We start from the raw sequence: 11,044 nt of genomic DNA on the forward strand, positions 1-11,044 counted from the left end.
TGGGCCTGGTCTACAAGATACACTACGCGACCAAGGTACCCATGTACATGTCAAAATACTTCCCAAAGGTCAGTGAATACCACGATCACAACACCAGAGGGAGCTCCACAAATCATGTAAAACCCAGATTCGGCTCAAACAAGGGACTAAACACGTTTCGCAATTATGCCACATCAATGTGGAACGCCCTGCCTAAAGCTGTAAAGGAATGTGAATCACTACCCACCTTCAAAAACACTCTCAAAAAACACCTACGTGAGACTGCAATTCGAAACTGGCCCCTACAAATGTCCTAACCTAGTTGTACAGTAAATGACCAAGTAAGGCTTTGTCAACATTCCAATGTACAGTGTAAAATGTGTGTGTGTCCCCTACCCAACCCCCCCCCCCACCTCCAATGTACAGCCCTCACCCAACCCACCCAACCCCACCCCACCAACCTCCTCCAATGTACAGTTTCTACGCCAAATGTATATACACTCCTTTTCTGGACACTTTTGTATCACAAACAGTACTGTATTTGCAAATCTGATATGTCATAAATGTATAGATGTAGCAGTACTGTCTATCTGTATGTCATGTATGTCATATATGTTATGATGAATTGAAAATGGGGGACCCTGGTGGAAACAAGACGAAAGTCTTTCTCTGGTCTGCATCCCCTTAACAATTGTATGTATTGAGATGTACTGTACTGTACCCATTCTGCAATCTGTTAATAAACTTTTCAATCAATCAATCAATGGTTTAAAGCAGGGGTTCTCAAACTTATTTATACCACGACCCCATTTTATTTAGGATTTTTTGGTGACCCCACACTTAATGTATCGCGTAATTTCAACGTGGAAATAAGGAATATCAACATAAAAACACATTGAACTTGATCATGCATATTTATTAAATTAAATTACAGCACTAATGAATATCATAAACAAAAGCAACAGAATTGTTTCTGTATACACATTTATAAAACGAGGCATATTTAGCCCAGTCCAGTGAACTTGACTTTCTCGTCACACGAAAGATCAATTTGTGCCTCCTGCTCAGACAGTGGGAGGCCTGTTGCGTCATGCGTAATGAATGGATCTAGGATCCAGTTGTCCAAATTGTCCGCGTTCTGTGTAATAGTTCCGAAATTGTTCAATGAGCCCTTCTATGTGGCTACAGATGATGGGCTTCAAATTTTGCAACATTCTGTTCTTCCAAAAAGCCACCAAGCTGAGTAAATACCCCAAAATCTCTGCTGATTATCGCACAAACTGAGTTCTGCTCTCCATTTTAGCTGCGAGTCCAAACAGACTCCAGACGCATTGAGGCGGTCAAAGATCTCTGAAGACTAACAGGAGCACTCATTCAAGGGTACTTCGACTATGCTTGACCTCATGATACCAAAGCACCTCAAAGGCACTAAAAACAAGACTACAAACTGGTCAGACTACTGCTTGACCTTACTCCTAGAACCCACCTCACTCCTGCCCATTTTGACATCCTAGGATGGCTTAGAGTAGACGACAGAGTACAGCAACTTGCAATGGGCCTGGTCTACAAGATGCACTACACCACTAAGGTACCCATGTCGAAATACTTCCCAAAGGTCAGTGAATACCATGACCACAACACCCAAGGGAGTTCCACAAATCATGTTCAACCCAGATTCGGCTCCAACAGAGGACTAAACACGTTCCGCAATTATGTCACATCAATGTGGAACGCCCTACCCACAGCCGTAAAAAAAATTTGAATCACTACCCACCTTCAAAACCGCTCTCAAAGAGTACCTACGGGGGAGGCTGCAATTCGAAACTGGCACCTGTAAATGTCTGAACCCCACTCCCACCCCCTCCTAATGTGTTCCCTCCCCCTCGTATGTATATATTTACTGTTAGGATCTGTTTAACAGTATTGTATATCTGTATGTCATAAATGTCATTATGAATTGAAAATGGGGGACCCTGATGTAAACGATACGATGTAAAGTCTTTCTCTGGTCTGCAACCCCTTAACAATTGTGTGTATTGAACTGTACTGTACCCATTCTGCAATCTGTTAATTAAAGTTTTCAATCAATCAATGCTAGATATGCCAGCCATTCATTATCAGCACATTTCTCTGCCGATGGGTTGTTTTTGTCTGCAAGGAAAATCTGCACTTCTTCTCTCTCTCCGCACTTCAGATATATTATATAATTGATCTTTCATTTTTACATTGTCATGGTGTTCAATTGAACATGCCTCCTTTTGACCATGTGTTTGTTCGTCTGAATTCAAGACTTGGAAATTATCTTCTTTAGGCATCTCCTCATCTTTGCCTCCCATGTCTTTAAGAAATGTGTCTATCACTTGATAATCTTCTTCAGGTAGTTGCTATTCCATTTCTTTGTCATCGCTGACCGGTTGGTTGTCCTCTGCATCCACTTCCGTCAGGTCTTCAACACTGTCCAAGACCTGGAAAGAATCCAACATATCCATCGGATGGTCACTCTTACTTTCTTCATCCTCCTCCTCGTTGTCCTCTGGTTCATTCTGAGGAACTCTCCGGGATGGACCCAGCAGGCCACTCCCCATCAACCACTCCCTGGACTCAGGGAACATAAAATGTGATCGAATCATCATCGTCGTCATCTTCATCGTCATCCTCCTCATAATCATCTTCGCTGTCCTCTTGAGGCAGTCAGAACTGCATTTTGGGTCAACAGGCTGTCATCTTGGGCACTTTCTGTTTTATCAATGATTACATGAGACTTTAAGATGCAATTATTTATCAACCACTCACTGGAGGGGACGTAAATGGGGATCGAATCATCGTCCTCTTCTTCATCCTCCTCATCACCATCGTCCTCTTTGTCTTCCTCATCACCGTTCCCTTCATTCTGAGGAACTCTCTGGGAAGGATCCAGCAGGCCACTCTCCATTATCCACTCATTCAATATACATACAATATACACGACTGAGTAAAATGAGTAAACAGTGAGGTGTGTGGAGAGATCAGTGTCAAACTGATCTCAACAAATACAAACAAATCACACTACTACTGTATAACATGACCCCTTGCATAGAGAGTTCTGGCAAAGCCGATGATGCCATGCAGAATGCTTTATATCTTGCATCATTCATATTTTTAGCTGATGGCTGGCCATACAGGTGGCACATATTTGCTAAGACCATCAAAGGTAAACTGGTAGGGTAAAACTGCTACCCAGTTGTGTAAATGCAGTCAGGTAGTCCTTTTTTTCACAGGCAACAGTAAATGTTTTCCTCTTTCCCTTGCCATGAAAGGCACTAGTAGAGTCACAACCTGAGAAGGTATGGATCCCAATAAGTGCTGAACACACATTGGTGCCAAGGGCTGATGACACCTTAGCTATGTCAATGATCATTGTTTTGTTGCCAACTCCTGTGAAAAAATACAACCTACATGGCAGTTCTGCCTGCAGACTTGCAGCAATCACTGCCACATCTGTATCAGACCATTAAAATCTAATTAGAACTGATTTAAAGATGACAAAGATGAATTGAATGAAATTAACAATTTTTATTTCAATAAAATAATAATGACAGACGGGTAGAGGGAGACGAATACATATATTTGAAATATTATTATTCAATATTATCATTAAACATTGAACTATTTGTAGTCAGGGCTAGAACAACTACACCCACCCCAGTTAGTGGAGGTCTGAGAAAACATCGACCCATTGTTTATAATCATAAATCTACCTCAAAACATATCATTCGATGCAAACCTATGCACAACTATGCAGGGCAGGCATCTTATTTTCCTATTTGACCTTTGGATGAATAGAATATTGATTACTCCAGTGGGACAACAGAGTCAGAAAGATTGGATAATGCACAACAAATTACTCCAATCTTGTCAATCAGCGCCAGTGACTCACCTGCTTTTACAGCCATGTGTTCAATGGGCATTGCCCTACTCTGCAGAATTTGGTAATTTCTTCTCACTAATCCTATGACCCTTTCCACGTGAATACGCACATTTGTGAGTTTTCTTGTTTGCTCAACTTCATATGCTGGCTCTTCCCTTTTGTGAAAGCAGGCATCTTCAATGAAGCACAGTAAAATCCTACACTATCCCCTATAGTAAAGCCACGGTCTGCCAGAACAATGTCTCCGGGTAACAAATTATTTAGAAGGCTACTCTCTTCAGTTATTTGCTTGTCACTCACTCTCCCTCCCCAAGCACAAGAGATGTATGTGACATATCCTTGAGGAGCAATGCCAATGAGAAATGTAACTGTGTTATGGTGTTTATAATTGGACCAGGTTTGTGCTCTTGCCAGCAAATTAGATGGCCTTTCAAGGAAAACTTCAAAACAGTCCACTATTACGGCAACCTTGCATCCAAATGCTTGCCTGAATGACATTGGCATTGTAGCTTGCAGCACATCTCGCTCTGGCCACTCTATTATAAACTCTAATCTTTCATGAAGTATGCCAATTATCTTGTGCCAAATTTGAGAAACAGTGGAACAGGAAACATTGAACCTGAAGGCCAAATCTTGGAGTGGAAGGTTTAGTCTCAACCGAATTAAGACCAACATGAACTGTTTAAATTTGGAGAGTGCGGACAAAGAGCTAGAGTTGATGTCTGGCTCACATAGCTGAAACACTTGCATCAAAACTAAGAAATTGGGCAATCCTGTGTAAAATTTAGTCTTCTCTTCGTTGTTCTGAAAAGCATCTGGACTAAATTCTCTGTCCAGTACTTTTTTCCTGAGGTCACTCAGCTCCGCTACTGAGTGATTCAGAACATCCTCCATCTTCACAAGATCATCCATAGTCAGGTCTGTCTGGCATCCTGCATCTACATAGAATATATTTGGCAAAGGGGATAAGAGGGGAAAAGATAGTTTAGTTATATAATTTACTAATTGTATTTATCAAGGTGGTGGTAATTATTTTGGTTAAATTATGATGTAAACAAGTGACATACATAGTTGTCAAAATACTTAATGTAACATTGGCTACATGAAAGCTCCATGCATTATATTTAATTTACCTTTGTAGTATTCCGATTCTGAGGTCCAGCCGAGGTCCAGCAATGCCTCTGCTGCGTCTGTGCAGGTCTCATCTGCTTTTCTGGACCTCAACCTTTCCTCACGTTGACATGATGCCTCTGTCACTGGTTTACCTTGCTGGTAACCAAGATTAACTGTAGGAGCCCAGTCTGGAGAGTCTACATCGTTGGCAGCACTCGGGCGGCCTGAATAAAATAAATAGCAAAGTGATAAACACCCCCACAATGACAGCAAAGAGGGATAACAGTTAGTAGTTTCACATTGTTTAACAGTCTATGGCAGTGGTTCTCAAGCTTAGTCATATCAAGGAGCCTAATTCAGTCCACATTAGGGCCACAGACCCCATTTGATAAGATTTTGTGTCTCTACCACAAATCTGACAATCTTTTTTATTGTTATGATTTTGTCCAGAATTCCAGGACTAACTATCTGTATTTTAGGTAGAGATAAGAGAGAAACTATGATCAAAACAGTCATTCTACTACATTCTGTAATTGCGTTAACTTCTTGTAAAATAATAAATAATGCTGACGTTTAACAATTCATAAGTTTGCTGTGGACTCCCTGGACCCCTGTCCAGGGAGTACTGTATTTGCAAATCTGGTGTGTCATAAATGTATAGATGTAGCAGCAGTACTGTCTATCTGTATGTCATTATGATGAATTGAAAATGGGTGACCCTGATGTAAACAAGACGAAAGTCTTTCTCTGGTCTGCATCCCCTTAACAATTGTGTGTATTGAGCTGTACTGTACCCATTCTGCAATCTGTTAATAACATTTTCAATCAATCAGTCCTCAATCGGACCTCACATCCTCACGTTGAAAACCACTGGCCGTGATAGCTAGCTAATGTTAGCATAGCTAAAAACAAAGACACCGGAAGATAACGTTAGCTATCAATTCTAGCTGCGAAACACAAACACACAGGGTGATATCACTGATGTAACGTTATCTATGTTTCCAGCAATATTGCCTCCTGGTCTGTATTTTTGTCAGTTTTATCCAGCTATGTAAGTAGCTAAATTACTGTAGCCTTACCTTTCACAAAGTGGTCACTGCATATTGATAGTTTTTAGTTCATTGATGTAGTAAATATTTGTTGTCAATATCCTATGTATCCGTGCACCTATTGTCTGATGCACGCTGTAGCCAGGGCGTCTCTCAGTCTGTGACCTGATGATCCCGTTGCTGCATCCATCCTGATTTGGGGCTGTAGCTGTCTCTCGCTACATCTGGAGTCATTACATTTACATTTACATTTAGTCATTTAGCTGACGCTTTTATCCAAAGCGACTTACAAGTTCTGTACGACAAGCCATCAGGAAGAGCACAACTCTATCAGCTGAGTAACAATGTTCATCAAAGTGTTGAGTGCTACAGTGTAGGTTAGTTTATTAGGACAAGTGCATGACAGTATGGTTAGTTAGGGTTAGATTTTTTTTTTTTTTTTTTTTTTTTTTTAATTCAGATAATGGTTGAAGAAGTGAGTCTTTAGTCGACGGCGAAAGATTGGACGTGTTTCGGCTGTCCTAACTGGGGTGGGTAGTTCATTCCACCATTGTGGGGCAAGGACTGAGAATAGGCGACTTCTCTTTGATGACCCTCCCGGAGCTTGGATAGGAGTAGGTCTGAGGCGGCCAGAAGATGCAGAGCGTAGGGGTCTTGAGGGTGTGTAGTTAGAGACCATTGACCGGAGGTAGGCGGGAGCAGTTTCCTTCAGCCCCCTCTCACACACACACACACACATGCGCCTCACACATACACACATCCTCCTCTTCCGACGCGCACACGCACACATTCACGTACACACACACACACATCGCTCACCTACACTTACAAACACATACACACCAACTGTCATGAAAATCACGAAAGTACCCTTGACTAAGTGCTGGGTCAAACAGGTAAACTAGTTACATACAGAGAACTGTCATGAATATCACAAACCATTAGATGGATGTTAACCAGATGGCCCCCTTAGAAAACATCCATTAACAGACACACACACCACACAGACTAGCACACACACACCACACACACACACATACATACACACACAAATACATACACACACACACCCCTCCCCTTCTCTCTCTGTCCAAGAGGGCATATAACGCTGTCATGTCATGCATTCATTCTTCTGATGCTGGTGCGAGAGGCTGAGCCCATGGGCTGCAGGAGGAGAGTTCTCTTCTTCTCTGTGTGATGAAATAAAGACTCCGTGGTAAACAACTTGGTCGTCCCGCGAATCTTTGGTCGACTGGTCCATGACCATATCAATTCAAGAACTCACGAGGGACAGGTTATCCCTTTCAAATGGAGGTTCCAAAGTGAGAATTGATGTGGGCCAGCCGCAACCAAGGACGGAACGAGGAATGGAGACATGGGGGAGAAGACGATGCAGAAGATCCAGACATTCACTACCAGCTGTCTGCAGCGCGTCTGAACCAGGGATGAGATACCAGCAGCAGCCCCTCAGACGTCCGTGACCAGACCACCAGACGACCAGGTGACAGGCAGGAGGAGACAAAGGACAGACGGGCCAGGATGAAGAGAGGCAGACCGGAGGAGATGGCAGCTGAGCAGCAGAGGCCGGAGATCGACAGCAGCCAGGCACCGCAGATCATCTACGACAGGCAGATCATCCACGACGAGAACGGGGGAAGCGGCAGCAGGAGAGACACTGAGCTGAGCTGGAGAGACGGTGGGCTAGCTGGCGAGAGGTGGAGAGGACAGTCCAGAGACACTGAGGGAGCAGCAGACCAGAGGAGACACTTTTGTCTAGGGGGCCGCACCCTGGGACGGGGACCAACTCAGGAAGGGGCCCTTGCCCTCTAGAAGACGGGGCCGACCCAGGATGGGCGGTGTACTGTAACAGAGGGAAGGTAGCGCCCTGATGGACGTTGCGTGTGCCTGAGTAAGGGGGGTCCAGGGGGTTAGTGTATCGTCTGAAAAAGTTGCAAATCTGTGTTTCTCTCTTTCTTCTCTCTCTCTCTCCCGCTCCCCCCCCCCCCCCCCATCTCTCTCTCCTCTCCTGGTGTTGTTATCCCGTCTGGTATTAGATGTGATGCATGTAATGGTTGACAATCGACGGGTACAGATCCATCAATGAACTGTTGTGTTGACGTATTGATTTAACGTCAAAAGGGGGGTTGATAGTTTTTAGTTCATTGATGTAGTAAATATTTGTTGTCAATATCCTATGTATCTGTGCACCTATTGTCTGATGCACGCTGTAGCCAGGGCGTCTCTCAGTCTGTGACCTGATGATCCCGTTGCTGCATCCATCCTGATTTGGGGCTGTAGCTGTCTCTCGCTACATCTGGAGTCATTACTAGCCCCCTCTCACACACACACACACACACATGCGCCTCACACATACACACATCCTCCTCTTCCGATGCGCACACGCACACACACTCACGTACACACACACACACATCACTCACCTACACTTTTTTTTTTTTTTTGATCAAATTTTTTATTATTAATTACACGAAACAGGACAACACAATAACCACAGTAACAAAAAACATAACTTCACAGGAGAATAACAAACAATAATAATACAGAATAATAAATTATAAAGACAAAAGAAAAAGAACAGCGTCCAACCTATCAAATACAGATGGCAATTCAATAACAAAAATGTCTTCAAACATGCCAACCTTTCCCCACCTTTACAAGTGGAGTGACTTAAAAGATTGTTTATGAGAGTGTTGCCGCAGATTTACTGTAGATAGCCTAGGTCCCTTACACATGTTCAAGACTGCCAAACTCGCAGAAGGTAAAGTGTAAGAAGAAAGAAATTCTTCCTCCAAGTTGGTTAACAGGTCAATCAGTCTGCCGATATTAGTCCCTTGGGGAGATGGCATGTGAATTGACATATAGCGCAGAATAGCTAAATACCTACCCCCCCTAAAATCCCCCCAGTCAAAGTTAAGAAGGACAAGACAAAAACCAAGACAGACAAGACATTTCCTCCTCCCCCTCCCCAGAGACCGCCGGACCCCCCCGATCAAGCGCCCCAACCCCGCTCAGCCGCACACGGCGGTCTTTACCTTCTCAGCTGCTGCGAACCACAGGTCAATTCCAGCCTGCCCCACCCCGATCACCCGGGCCGTGGATATCTCAAGATAAATCACATCCAATAGAGTAAGGGACCAGTTAATCATTGTAAGCTTCTCAGGCTCCTTCCATCTCATTGCTATTAGCTTTTTCGCTGCTGTGACGCCCGCTAGGACAACCCTTTTCATTTGTACGGACGCGGGTAGTGTCGTTATATCGTTCAGGAGTAGCGTAACAGCTGTGAATGGGATAGTTAAGCCACACAGATCTGAAAGTTTGTCCGTTATTGACCTCCAGAAGCGGGCCACTGGTGGGCAATCCCAATACATATGCATATAAGTGCCAGTGGCCTTTTGAGAGCACAAAGTGCACCGAGAGTCGGTTATCAGTCCCATAGCAAATAGCTTCCTAGGTGTAAGATAGGTCCTATGAATATAATTAAAATTAATTTGCTGGTGATTGGGGTTGCGGGAAGATAATGCCACATTTGCCCAAACATCATCCCAGTCAAACTCGGGCTCCAACTCCGGGATATCCACACGCCAGATTGTATCCAATGATACATTTTTATACGTGGATTGAATTAAGAGCATATAAAAGTCTGAGACAAACCCTCTGGATGTCGTCCTGTCCACTATGAGCCTGAGGAAGGGGTGTGGGTGCAAAGCTTGAGCCCACGGTACGCCATGCGCCCTCAGTGCTGACCTTAGTTGAAGGTAAAGAAAGAAGGACTCGCCGGGTAGATCATAAAATTCTCTTAAGTCCTGAAACGCACGGAGGCCGTTCTTATCATAAATATCCTCCAGAGTATGCACTCCCCTCCTTTGCCATTGAGGAATATTAACCGGCTTGTGCCCAACAAGTAATTGCTGGTTATTAAAAATTGGAGAGTCCAGGTGCCATGGGCATTTAACCCCACACGACCTCTGTACATTACGCCACGTTTGGATCACGTGAGTTATGATCGGTCCATACCTCAGCCGGCATTTCGAAATAGAGACAGTGGAGTACACTACATCCTGCAATCTTAGCGGAGATACCGCCGCCGCTTCTAAGGAGCGCCACGATACAGCCTCTACAGGGTCTAGCCAGCACATCAGAGGTCTCAGTGAAAAGGACCAGAAATAAAGTTTAAAATCAGGGATTGCGAGGCCCCCCATCTTGTTTTCTACGTTGAGTAGTAGCCCTTTTGATTCTCGGGCGTTTGTTATTCCAGATAAACTTAGATACCATCGATTGTACCTTGCGCCAGTGGTCTATTGGAGGGGGCAGGGGGAGCATTGAGCTAATAAAATTTATCCTAGGCAGGATGTTCATTTTGATTATGGAAGCCCGGGCTTGTAAGGAGTTAGGAAGGGACGACCACCTGTCTAGATCCTGGCGTATCTTATCATAAGTACCCGTGAAGTTGTACTTAGTAATTTGGTTCAGCGTGGGGAATATCTCTATGCCCAAGTATTTAAAATGTTCTACTATGGGGATATCAGCTGGTAGTCGTACCGCCTTGGCCAGCTCATTAAGAGGTAGGCAGGCTGATTTGTTCCAGTTAATCTTAAAGCCTGACAATTTACCAAAGTCGTCGATTATCCTCAATAATTTTGTGGCCGACCGGGATGGGTCGTCCATGAAAATCAGCAGGTCATCCGCATAGAGAGCAATTTTGTGTGGAGTATTATTGACCATTATGGGGACGATGTCCTCCGATTGCCTAATAAATTGGGCCAAAGGTTCGAGGGAAAGCGCGAACAGTCCTGGGCTCAGAGGGCAACCCTGTCTAGAAGATCTGGAGACTGGAAAGAGTGTGGAACAGTTTTTGCCTGTCAGTATCATCGCAGACGGCGAGGCATACAGGACTTTAATCATATGAATAAAACTCTTCCCAAGACCCATGACCTCAAGTACCTTCCACAGGTATGACCACTCAAGTCTGTCAAAC

The sequence above is a fragment of the Notolepis coatsorum genome (genome assembly GCF_963971535.1).
Source record: "Notolepis coatsorum genome assembly, chromosome: 14".
NCBI lineage: Eukaryota > Metazoa > Chordata > Actinopteri > Aulopiformes > Paralepididae > Notolepis > Notolepis coatsorum.